The 12,687-nt window shown below is 48.5% G+C and overlaps 1 protein-coding gene across 6 annotated transcripts in view; it reads left to right on the top strand.

Moving 5' to 3' along the window:
• Positions 1-12,687, top strand: part of SNX29 (sorting nexin 29) — a 413,174-nt gene that overhangs the window by 395,027 nt on the left and 5,460 nt on the right. The window lies entirely within an intron of this gene.

Raw genomic sequence — 12,687 nt, 5'->3', positions numbered from 1 at the left:
CACAGCGAACGAAATCTTAGGTTTGAGCAGTGCGCCACACTCTGGCCAGTTTCCCCAGCGGGATGGCTCAGGCATCGTGTCGAGACTGGACTAGCAGCAGGCAGCGTGGGAGAGCAGGTGCCACAGTGGCACCTCCCACTTGGCACCTGGCAGGACCTGAACAGATGCCATCAGAATTAAAAACCCAACATGCTTTCTAATGAGGCGGGCTCCCCGTGGCTGCCCCTGCGTGTCTGCAGCGCCATCGGCTCTCTCGTTGGCTTGTAGGGTACACCTGCAGGACATTTCACACCTGCCTCCGCCCAGTCTGTCCGCTGTCTGAGGGAGCCACAGTGCTCAGCTTTCCCTCCACGTATTTTTGCCTGTGGTGAGAGGCCTGCCCACTGCACACCCACCTGGTTCTCTCTGCTTGGTTGGTCACTGCAGCCTGATGGGACGAATCTGGAGGCAGTTACTGTTCTTATTAACAATCTTATAAAAGTATTATCTCCATTTTGTCTGAGAAGCAAATGTGGGCAAGTCCTTGGACCTCACATATGAATGGCTCTCACAGTGATAGGCGGGGGCCCTGCAGGGTCAGGAATTCAGCCCCGGAGGGTTCCGAGGCCCACATCCCAGCATCACAAACCACCTCTTCCTCTCAGCCTGGCATGTCCAAGGGATGGTCAGACCGGGGACAAGGTCAGTGTGGTCCAGCATGGCCTGTGCAGTCCATGTTGACTCTACACGAACGGTTAGGTACGCCAGCCATAAATCAGGCCTGTGGAGTGAGCCCAGAACTGAACACAAGCCCACCCTGGCTGGAGCTTTGTGATGGGGAGCACTCCCCAGGGGGTGGTCAGTGAGCACCATGGAGACTGATGAGGTCTGGCTGTAAGAAGAAAGTGAGGACTGAGAATGGGGCATGGTCCCATGAGGAGATGGCAGGGGCATTGGAGGGAGGGAGCAGGAGAATGATCGGCCCCTTTTTTAGAATGGCCGTTCAGGAGCCGGGCCCTAGCCCAGTAGACAGGCATGCACAGACCGTCTGCCATGTCAGCCGTGCTGGCTCAGGAGCCTCTGACACCACTTTGGACAGAGGCTCCCAGCCGGACCCCATGCGGCCCACCAGCTTCAGGGTCATTGAGGATCTGAACCTCACCGTGTGCTTTGTGGCCACGGCATACCCACAGCTGGTGGCAGTGCAGCATTTTTATGGACTTTTACAGACTTACCCTCTCTTTCCTGGCAGACAAGGCCAAGTGCATCTTTACTTTTCTTACCATCATAACTCACCAAGGGACATGCGCACTATGCCTTCACCCCTGGCACTGCCACACTGTCACTCTCTGCACTTTTCCCTCCAGTCCAGCCACTCCTATGGTCCGGCCTCCTCTCACCTCCCCATACACCTGATTATGGTGCCCTGGGGTTGCTCTCCTTCCAACACCATGGTGCCTCACTGCAGTCCTGCTGCATCCCTCTGCCCCACCCCCTCAGCCTGGGAAAGATCTGACCTCAGGATCTATTTCCTGCAGCTGGACCCACCCTACTACAAAGCTCCGGTCCCTCCCGGTCCCACTGGGGATCTTTACACCCGTCCATCCAGAGCAGGCCGCACTCCTGCTGGGCCGCAGGGACCCACACGGTGGCCCTCGCCCGTTCCTCCAGCCTCCTTGTCAGAGAGCCCACCCCACAGTGTCGTTTCTCACAGCCTGTTTTTCAGATGGTGACAGTAGAGATTAAAAGACTTTTCTTAGGATGTGGCTAATCTAATAATTAGGGTCATTAAAGACATTTCTTAAATAGACAATCATACAGGATATATACAAGTGGGGAAAATCATGAACAAACAAATTGAAGGCAAGTAAAGTCATAGTCAAAAACTGCAGAACCTTCCCACACCTTTTAGGCCATTATTTTTGTTGTTGTTTTTGTTTTCTGCAAATGCTGCTCTGTCACTGGCCACTTAGCCCAGAGGATGAGAACCTGCTGCCCAATGGGCCCAGCTTGCTTCCTGCTCTAACCTGGGCGGTAGGGGCCCTGCACCCGTCCCTACACCTCCGAAGCCACCCTGGCAGTAACTCCATGAAACAGCCCTCACCTCCTGGGGGGATGGAGGGAGAACTAGGTAAGAGGGTGACTGGCCTACACCTGCCACACAGCCAGCACTCCAGATGCCACCTGCTCTAGTTATAGACCGCACTGTCACCTCCATCCTTGGGCTCTCTCGCCAATCCCTGTGCATCCCTGAGCAGAATACCGATGAAAAGGAACATCCAATTTCAAGGCTGTATATATAGGAAACCATTTTCACTTGGAAAGATAAAAAAGACACACAAAATGCCGTGGGGTCACAAGCTGTTTCTCTTCCTTCCTCTTACCTTTGTGTCATTGTTTTTGTTTTGTGTTTCAACAATAAGCCTGCATCATTCTTCACCTTGTTTTAATGATGACAGAGGATTCTCCACATTCCTCTGCTTCCCTTTTTCCTCCATTTAGGCTGTGCTTATGGGATAGTAGACCTGCTGGAGCTTGGAGTAGAAAAGCTTAAAGCTGAACTATTAGAAACTTCAGCAGACCACAGTTCCCGGGGCACAATGGACAGCGCACTCGGAAGATGAGAGGATAACACCATGCAGGTGGTGGGGTTTGCACTCATCTGGGGCCAGGTGTGCCCTCTGTAGTCTGACCTGTCCCATTTTCAAAGGCTAGGATGTCGCTGTGGAAAGCATTCCTGTGCCTGACCCAGTCCTGCCACTTCCTCTTGCAGTCACATTCCTCACAGCCCCCCTGGTTCGGGTCAATCCATGTGATTGAAGCCTCGCTCAGAGGCTCGTTCGGACACTTCCCACAATACCCTGAGGTGGCCAGCCTCTCCATCCGCCGTCTACTCCCAAAGAAGTGGTCCTTAAACACTGAGCACACGCCTGCTGTGGCCTCGCTAACTGTGAGGTCTCGTTGTGGCTCTGAGGTCACACTGCACCTTCAAGACTGGCCTCTGCTCCTTGCTGCTGTGGGGCCCTGGGCAAGTGACCGGCCCCTCTGCTCTAATGCCCACATTGTAAACCTGAGATGTCAGTCACAGCACCTCCTTCAAGGCCAGAGCACAGAATACAGGAGAATTTGTATAATTTTTAGCCCCAACCTTGACAAGCAGTGGCCTTCTCTGATCCATCCAGAATAACTAAATCACCTGGTGCCCTTTGGGGTCAGAAAGTGTGGGATCCAAAGAAGAAGAGGACACAGTCCTGCCTTTGGAGAGCTCCTGTTACTGTCAGCCATTTCTGGGTCACGTCTGGATGGTGAAAGTCTTGGGATCCGATCAAACCACAGGGCAGGAAACAGGAAATGCTGCAGAAGACTCCTCACCACCCACTCAATGGGGGTCGCAGAGAGAAACCGCAAAGATGACAGAGGAGAGACGAGCAGAGTGGGATCCCCAGGGTCCTGAACCCTGAGAGGCGCCTAGGAGTGCATTCACCTGGACCAACCTGTCACTGCAGCCCTCACAACCAGCCTGCGTGGGGTGGGGCCAGGCCGCCCCCCTCACCACGCAGGTCTGAGGGCATCAGACAGCTGGGCAGCACTCCTCCATGGTCTGCACATTCTGGAGGCAGCACCATTCTCCAAGGTCCCCAGTCACAAATGTCACCCGAGAGCTTGGTCTCGGGGGACAATGACCACAACCCTTACAAATGGGTGAATTGGCTGCAACCATATTGGAGCAACTGCTGTGCAGGGCTGACCCCACAGAGCAGACATTGCCTCGGTTGGGCTCTGGTCCCGATGAGTCTGCCTGTTGAGAGTGTCGCTTGTGGAGGAGGTGCACACCACTCGGTCCCCCTGTGTTCTGTAATCCAGCCCAGTAGCAGGCAGGGCCAGTGCAAAATTCCCTCCTTAACCCCCTCCCCACCCAAGCTGCGTAAGGCAGCTCCCAGTAAATGGAATATTGACTGGCCTTCAAAAGCCAGTTGGTAAGTGAAATGAAAAGCAGATCTCCCCCAGTGGCCGTTTTCACTGATGAGTGGTTGAGATCATCAGATCGATTGCTCCCGCATGCCGGAGCCTGTGACACCATGGCAGTGCCCAGCAGGCTCATTAAGAAGAACAGCCATGTCTGGGGCTCCTGGCAGGGGCCACTTCACACACATGGACACCCTTGGTGCCTTGATGGTAGCCCACAGCAGGGAGAGACTGATCAGACCAATGAGTTTCCAAAATGAGTGCTGAGCTAGCGCCTCAGAAGCGGAAGATCTGATGGGGAGGGGCTCACTGCCTCATCCCTGCTGGAGAGGGAAGACCCCCAGTGGGGCCCGGGGCCAGCTTCTGTGACTGACAGTTCTCAGGAGACTAGCTCCTATGGCCCTCCAGCTGAGGGCCAGGTGCAGAGAGCCGGCCATGTGATATGATGCCCCAGAGACGTCCCATAGGCCAGGGAGGCAGGCATCTCCTGAGTTGGGAGAAGGAAGCCTCTGCATCACTGCTCCCTGTTTCCTGCTTATTGATTTGAACGGGGTCTCTAGACCATCCCTCGTGGACCCCAGCATGGCCCCCACAGCACCAGAGTCAAAGGACAGGACTTAGTTATCACCTGGGCGGTTTCCTCAGAGAAGCCTGAGCCGTGCTCATGCTGCAGGTGGCCAAAGCCAAGTTCAGAAGCAGTGATGGGGGGGTGGGGGGGCATTCACTAAGAACCCCCTGTGGTGCCGTGCGGGCCTGGCATTGAATGTCATCCCTCAGCTTTGCCACAAAACCCACCAGAGAAGAGCCTTTCTTCCTATTGGCTCGTGCCACTTTTTTAAAACCTCCTTATTGAGATATAATTCATATACCATATACAATTCACCCACTCAAAAAATACACAAATCAGTGGGGTTTAGTATAGTATATTCACACATGTACACAGCCGTTGTCATGGTCAATCTTAGTACATCATGGTCAATCTTAGTACATCTTCATCACTTCAAAAAGAAATCCAAACAACCACAAATGTACCTCTCATCTCTACAGACTTTCACATGAATGAAATAATTTACATGTGGACCTCTCAGGCTTAGTAAAATATTAAGGTTCATCCCCCTTTTTTTTTTCTCTTTTTTTTTTCTGGGCCTAAGAATTAAAATAATATAAAACAGAGTAACAGGAAAAAGCATATAGATTTATGTGCTTATTACATGATACAGGAACCCTTGTAAAAAAAAAAAAAAATGGAGACACAGCCTTAGCCCATTTAGCTCAGTGGATAGAACGTCGGCCTGGGGACTAAAGGGTCCCAGGTTTGATTCTGGCCAAGGACACATACCTGGGTTGTGAGCTCGATCCCCAGTGTGAGTGTGCAGGAGGTATCCAATCAATGACTCTCTCTCCTTCTCCCTTCCTCTCTAAAATTAATAATATATAAAAAAGAAATGGAGACACAAAGAAATGGTCTCAGCATGTCTCATACCTCCTGCCAAGAGGTCCCAGCACAAGTAGCAGCCATCTGCAGATCGCTTTGTAGCTCATGCTGGGTGGCCCAGGGCAGGGCACAGGCAGCAGCTGACCTTGGCCTGCATCTTCCGGAGGCCCCAGGGCCAGCGTAGCCAGAGGACAGTGATAGCCATGCCAAAGCACCACCTAACCACCTCCACAAGTGACACACTGAACGGGCAGAATCATCGGGCACCAGAGCCCCACTAAAGCAATGTCTGCTCCGTGGGGCCTGCCCCTGCACAGCAGGTGCTCCATTGTGGTTGCAGCCAATCAGCTGATTGGCCTGGGGGTAAATACCTTCTATGGATGTGCCAACAGCACTCAGGACTCAACTACAAAAGGAAGGGGCACACACCTCAAGTGCCTGGCTCAAGTAACTGAGGAGGCTGCACCCTTGGGCCCTACAGGACACCTACTACTTAGGCCACTCTAATGGACTAGAGACATAGCAGGTCCACCTAATATAAAGAAATGCACAGGGAGTCAGCCAAAAAAACAACACATGACCCAAATGAGAGAACAGAACAAAACTCCAGAAAAAGAAAATGGAGATATGCAATCTGCCAGATGCAGAGTTCAAAACACTGGTCATAAGGATGCTCAATGAACTTAGTGAGAACTTCAACAAAGAGATAGGAAATATATAAAAACAGACATAGAAAATATAAAGAACCAGGCATAAATGAAGAATACACTAACTAAAATGAAGAATGCATTACAGGGAACCAGCAGTGGAGTAGATGAAGCAGAGGATCATCAGCATTTTGGAAGATAAGAAAGTGGAAAATACCCAATCAGAACTGCAAAAAGAAAAAGATTCCCCTCCAAAATGGAAATAGTTTAAAAAAAAACCTCTGGGACAACTTCAAGAGTACCAACATTTGCATCATGGAGGGAGAAAAGAGAAAGAGCAAAGAATTGAAAACCTATTTGAAAAAACAATGACTGCAAACTTCCTTAACCTGAAGAAAGAAATAGACTTACAAGTACAGAAGTGCAGAGGGTCCCAAACAAGATGAACCCAAAGAGACCCACACCAAGACACATCATAATCAAAACGCCAAAGGTTACAAAGAGAACATCTTAAAAGCAAGAGAAAAGTAGTTAGTTACCTAATAAGGGAGCACCCATAGGACTGTCAGCTGATTTCTCATAAGGGAGAAGCAAGAAATATCCAAAGTGACCTACAACCAAGATTACACTACCCAGCAAAGCTCTCATTCAGAATTGAAGGTCAGATAAAGAGCTAAAGGAGTTCATCACCACCAAGCCAGTATTATAATAAATGGTAAAGAGTATTCTTTAAAAAAAAAAAAAGGTATTTTAAAATATAATAAAATGACAATAAGTTCATCTCTATCAACAATTAATTTAAATGCAAATTGATTACATATTACAAAAGACATAGGTGGCTTAATAACAAAACAAGAGCCTTCCATATGCCGTCCACAGACACACTTAAGATAGAAAGACACCCACAAACTGCCGAGACTGGTTTGGCTCAGTGGATAGAACGTCGGCCTGCAGACTGAAAGGTCCCAGGTTTGATTCCGGTCAAGGGCATGTATGTTGATTGCGGGCATATCCTCAGTAGGGGGTGTGCAAGAGGCAGCTGATTGATGATTCTCTCTCATCGATGTTTCTAACTATCCCTCTCTCTTCCTCTCTGTAAAAAAAAAAAAATCAATAAAATATATTTTTAAAAAAAGAAAGACACCCACAAACTAAAAGGAAAGGGATGGCAAAAGATATTTCATGAAAAAGAAAATGAATCAATAAGCTGGGGTAGCAATGTCTAACCAGGCGTCTTCAAACTTTTTAAAGTGGGGGCCAGATCACGGTCCCTCAGAGAGCTGGAGGGCCGGACTATATGAACTACTAATTCCTACTGTAACACCTCGGCTGCGCTCACTGCCCAAAAAACCTGGTGGGCCGGATCAGACTCCTCTGCGGGCCGCATGTGGCCCGCGGGCCATAGTTTGAAGACGCCTGGACCAAACAAAATAGACTTTAAGCAAAGAGACAAAGAAGCGACCCTGCAAGCCCACTTCTGGGTATTTAAAAAACCCAAAACACTAAAAAAAAAAAAAAAAAAAAGACACATCCTTATATTCATTGAAGCATTATTTATAGGAGCAACATGTGACCTTCAGTAAAAAAAGTGGTGTGTATACGCAATGAATGTGACTCAGCCATTTTAAAAGAATGAAATCGCCGACTGCAACAACATGGATGGACCTAGAGGGGATTGTGCTGAGTGAAGTCAGATAGAGGACGACAATGCCATAATTCCACTTATGTGCAATATAAAAATAAATGAGTGAACAAGCAGAACAGAAACAGACTCACAGATACAGAGACCATTTTGATGGGAAGGAGCTTGGGGGGATGGGTGAAAAAGATGAGGAATTAAAGTACACATTGGTAGGTAGTCACTGGATGTAAAGTACAGATAGGGAATAGTACCGTATTTCCCCGAAAATAAGACATTCTCCAAAAATAAGACCTACTTACAGGTTTCCTTCTATGTGAAATACAAGGCATCCCCCCCAAAAGAAGGCCCCCCTAGGCTAAACATGAGAGATTTGGTCCACTGATTCTGAAAGAAATGGAGTCATAAGAAATTCACCAGGAAATTTAGGAATTGGATTGTTATGATGATGTTCCAGAAGATGACGACATGATTGTCATTGAATAAATGAGTAAATTCTTGATACTGTAGGATTCAGTTGGTCTGGTTTGTGTTGACAACTACCGTACTACCGTACTGTATACAGGTAATAAATTTCCTTTATTTTCATTTAACAATAAATGTGTACTGTATTCTTCTTCATGGAAAAATAAGACATCCCCTGAAAATAAGACCTAGGACATCTTAGGAGGCAAAAATTAATATAAGACACTGTCTTATTTTCAGGGAAACAGGATAATAGTGTAATAACTGTATGGTGCCAGATGGGTATGAGATTTATCAGGATGATTACTTCACAAGATATATAAATGTCTAATCACTGGGGTGTACACCTGAAACTAATAATATCTAATAATACTGTATGTCAACTGTAATTAAAATATAAAAATTTATTTAAACAAAAAACAAAGCAGCTGCACCCTTTTACACTCCCACCAGCAGATTTCTCCACATCTTCACCAATACTTATTGTGTGACCTATTGAGAGCAGCCCCCTAGCAGGTGTGAAGTGGTGGCTGATGACTAATGATGTTGAGTATCTTTTCATATTCTTATTGGTCATTTGTATGTCTTCTTTGGAGAAATGGCTATTCAAGCCCTTTGTCCATTTCTAAATTGCCATTTATCTTTTCACTGTGATCTCGTTGTATAAGTGAGCAATTGAGTCTCATGGTGCATCAGTGACCTGTCCCCAGTGCCCTGCACTTTCTACTCCGGGAGGAGAAGAAAAAACATCTTGTCCTCTGCGGTGTCACACAGGCTGACTGCCCCATTGTGCGCACACACCACACTTGCTTCATCCACTTGCCCACCCCGGGGTTGGGGGGTTTGCGAATCTCGGCTGTTGTGAATAATGCAGTGAGTAGGAGGGCAGATATCTCAGATCCCCGGTTTCAGTTTTTAGGATACAACCCAGAAGTGGGATGGCTGGGTCGGAAGGCAGTCCTTTTGGTGATTTTGAGGTGCCTCCATACTGTTGGCAGGAGCGGCTGCACCGTTTTGCTTTCCTATTGAGTCTGAATGCCTTCACCGACAGTCGCTGTCCTGTTTTCTAGCTACCTACCATCCTGACAGGTGTGAGGCGGTGTCACTGTGGTTTTGATTTGCATTTCTCTGATTTAAAAATAGGCTAAGGTCTTGAATAGACATTTTCTTCAAAGAAAACATGCAAATGGCCAACAGGTCCATGAAACTATTAGATGGTTTTTGACCTGGAATATGAATGTCAGTTTCGTGTGGTTTGGCCTCATACATGCCAATGAGTCCTGTTCCCACTCTTCACTCCAGCTCAGTGCTTTCAACAGAACCAGCCCTGTGATCAGCTGCCCTGCCACCCATCACCCACTAGTTATGGGCCCGCCCCAGTGTCTGCCCTCAGCTCGCCCAGCTGGTTTATCTTCCGGAGCCTCGGCGCCATCCACTCTCCCGTTCCTGGGACTTTGTGTACAGCAGTCCTGCCCTCTCACGCCCAGCCCCAGGGGGCTCAGCTCATTGTCACTGCTATTCTGGCTTTTAGACTGAGCTGTGCCTGGCACCCCTAGGCCTGTCCAGTTCTGATGGACTGGCACCCCGCCCCATTCCAGTCCACCCTGGGTACCCTCCGCACTCACTGAGTCAGCCTTGGGTGTTTGACAGACGCCATCTCAGTGGCTTCTCCCTGCAGCCAGAGGTCAGTCCTGCTGCCATGGAGGGCAAGTCGCTGGGCCCACACAGCCACCACAGAGCTGCCTCGCCTGCCTTCATGCACATCTAAAGAGCCGCTCACGGCGAACCATCCAACTTCTGTTGACCATCGTTCTCGCTCTTCCCTGCAGGAAGCCCTCTCACTGCCAGAGCTCAGCACCCTGTGTGCCCGGTGTGAAGCAGCCACCATGTTCCACTGTCACAGTCTGCTATGGGCTCTTGGGACTCCTGTTAATCTCTGTACACCCAGGGCCTCGCTGGCACCTGGCAAAGCCCACAGGCAGGTGATTACTCCTGCCAGGCACTGCCCAGCTTTATCCACATAACGCTCAAAACCACCCACCTTTGTTACAGCAGCAAGAGCAAGGACCTTATCTAAGGAAATGCAGCTGGCAGGTGGCTTTGCGTGGGTTCACGTACTGTTGAAAACCCTTGTGCACCCTTGGTGGGAATGCAGACTGGTACAGCCATCAAGTAAAATAGTATGGAGATTCCTCAAAAAATTAAAAATAACACTTCTTATGATCCAGCATAAGAATACACTTCTGGGTATTTATATGAAGAAATAGAAAAGACATAGTACGCACCCCTATGCTCACTGAAGCATTATTTGCAATAGCCAAGCTGTGGAAACAACCTGAGTGTCCATCAGTAGACAGATACAAAAGAGATGGTGCATACACACAAGGGAATAGGACTCAGTCATAAAAAAGAATGAAATATTGCCATCTGTAATATGGATGGACCTAGAGGGTATTTTACTGAGTGAAATGTCACATACAGAGACAAATACCATATTATTTCACTAATATGTGGAATCTAAAAAAAATAAAATAAACAAAACAAACAGACTCATAGGTACAGAGAACATATTAATAGTTGCCAGCGGGGAAGGGACTTGGGAGAAAAGGTGAAGGCATTAAGATGTACAAATGGCCAGTTATAAAAGCAGTCACAGGGATGTTCATACAGCACAGGGAATCTAGTCGATAATATTGTAATAGCTATGTATGTGTCAGGTGGCTGTAGACTTATGGGTGAGCACTTCATAAGGCATATAAATGTCTAATCACTATGATTTACACCTCAAACTAATATAATACTGTATGTCAACTATAATTGAAAAATAAAAAAAAGTTATAAAAAGAAAATGCACAGATTAGCACCTAAGCCACCAATGAAATATTTTGCTGTACTTTAAAGTGTTTTAAACCAAAATATTCACACAGGTTCATTGAGTAAGGACTGTTTAGCAATACAAAGTTAAGAAGTAACAATAAGTGCTGTGAAAAAGGAGAGGAGGGAGGGAGGTAAAGAGGGAAGGGAAGGAGGAGGAAGGAAAGAAACATCTGTGCTAGGTAGAATGGCCCCCAAAATGCCTTCTCCCTGCTTCCTGGAACCTGTGAATGTGTCCCTTTCTGTGGCAGAGGGGACCCCTCAGCTGTGACTTGGTCTCAGAAGAGGGAGGTTATCCAGGCCCGGTGCAGTCACAGGGTCCTTAGAGGAGGGAAGATCTGGGTTACTACACTGCGGCTTTGGCGATGGAGACAGCCAGTTGGAGGCAACGGAAAAAGTGGGGAAACAGATGCAACCTGACTTCCGCCCTGGCAGTCCCATTCTAGGTATCTGCCCTCCAGGACTGTAAGTCCTAAGCCACTATATGTGTGGAGGTGTGTCACAGTAGCTGTAGGAGGTCAGAGCTCACAGCCACAGCCTGTCCTCCAGCCCACCCTCTGCCCAGCACACAGGAGCACTTAAAACACAACCAGATTGTGGGCTCTCCACCGGAGCCTTCAGCTGCACCCTTCACTCCCTGTCCCTCTCAGGGCACTTTCTGCCATCTTCAGGCAGCTTGCCCCTGGAACTCACAGGGATGTTAACATGTCATCTATATATATAAAAGCCTAAGCACACTGTCTCTTCTTTATCTGCACCCGTTGGGTCCCCCAGCCTGGCCTGTACCCTCTAGCAATCTGGGACCCCTCAGGGGATGTTGGACTGTCAGTTTCAGGATTGGGACTGTTAATCTGATATCCCTCAAGAGATGCAGTAGTGCATAAAGTGGCAGGAGGCCAGGGAGGAGCCCAAGTTGGGTGCCACGCCACTCAGTCCTGGCTCCATTGTGCCTGCCACTGCTGCTGCTCAGTAGTGCTGCAGTGGAAGCGAGAGAGGCTCATGCAACTGCTGCTGTGCTCACCAGCCATGAACCCGGCATCTGGAGCCCAACTGTCAGCTGAGCGGCACCACCATTGTGGAAGCGCACTGACCACAAGGGGGCGGCTCCTGTGTTGAGTGTCTGCCTCCTGGTGATCAATGCACGTCATAGCAACCTGTCAAATGGTCATTAGGTCGTTCAGTCACTTAGGCTTTTGGCTCAGTGGATAGAGCATCAGCTTGCGGACTGAAGGGTCCCAGGTTCAATTCCAGTCAAGGGCATGTACCTTGGTTGCGGGCACATCCCCAGTAGGGGGTGTGCAAGAGGCAGCTGATCGATGCTTCTCTCTCATCGATGTTTCTAACTCTCTATCCCTCTCCCTTCCTCTCTGTAAAAAATCAATAAAATATATATTTTTAAAAGGTTTTTATAGATAGATAGATAGATAGATAGATAGATAGATAGATAGATAGATATAGATGGCACGTTAACATCCCTGTGAGCTCCAGGGCCAGGAGAACCTGCCTTGTTCCCCATGCCATCCTCAGTGCCTGGGACAGCGCTTACCACCTGGGATGAGGAAAGCATGAACATCCTTCAGGGTTTCCCTATACATGGCAGGGTGTGCCCTCCCTGAAAGAGTGTTTTAATTCCTGTGCTTAGAAACTAGCAGATCGCAGCATGGCGCAGGCCCACTCCACTC

The sequence above is a fragment of the Pipistrellus kuhlii genome, unplaced genomic scaffold (assembly GCF_014108245.1).
Source record: "Pipistrellus kuhlii isolate mPipKuh1 unplaced genomic scaffold, mPipKuh1.p scaffold_m20_p_4, whole genome shotgun sequence".
Taxonomy (NCBI): domain Eukaryota; kingdom Metazoa; phylum Chordata; class Mammalia; order Chiroptera; family Vespertilionidae; genus Pipistrellus; species Pipistrellus kuhlii.
This window is presented reverse-complemented; position numbering and strand designations above follow the sequence as displayed.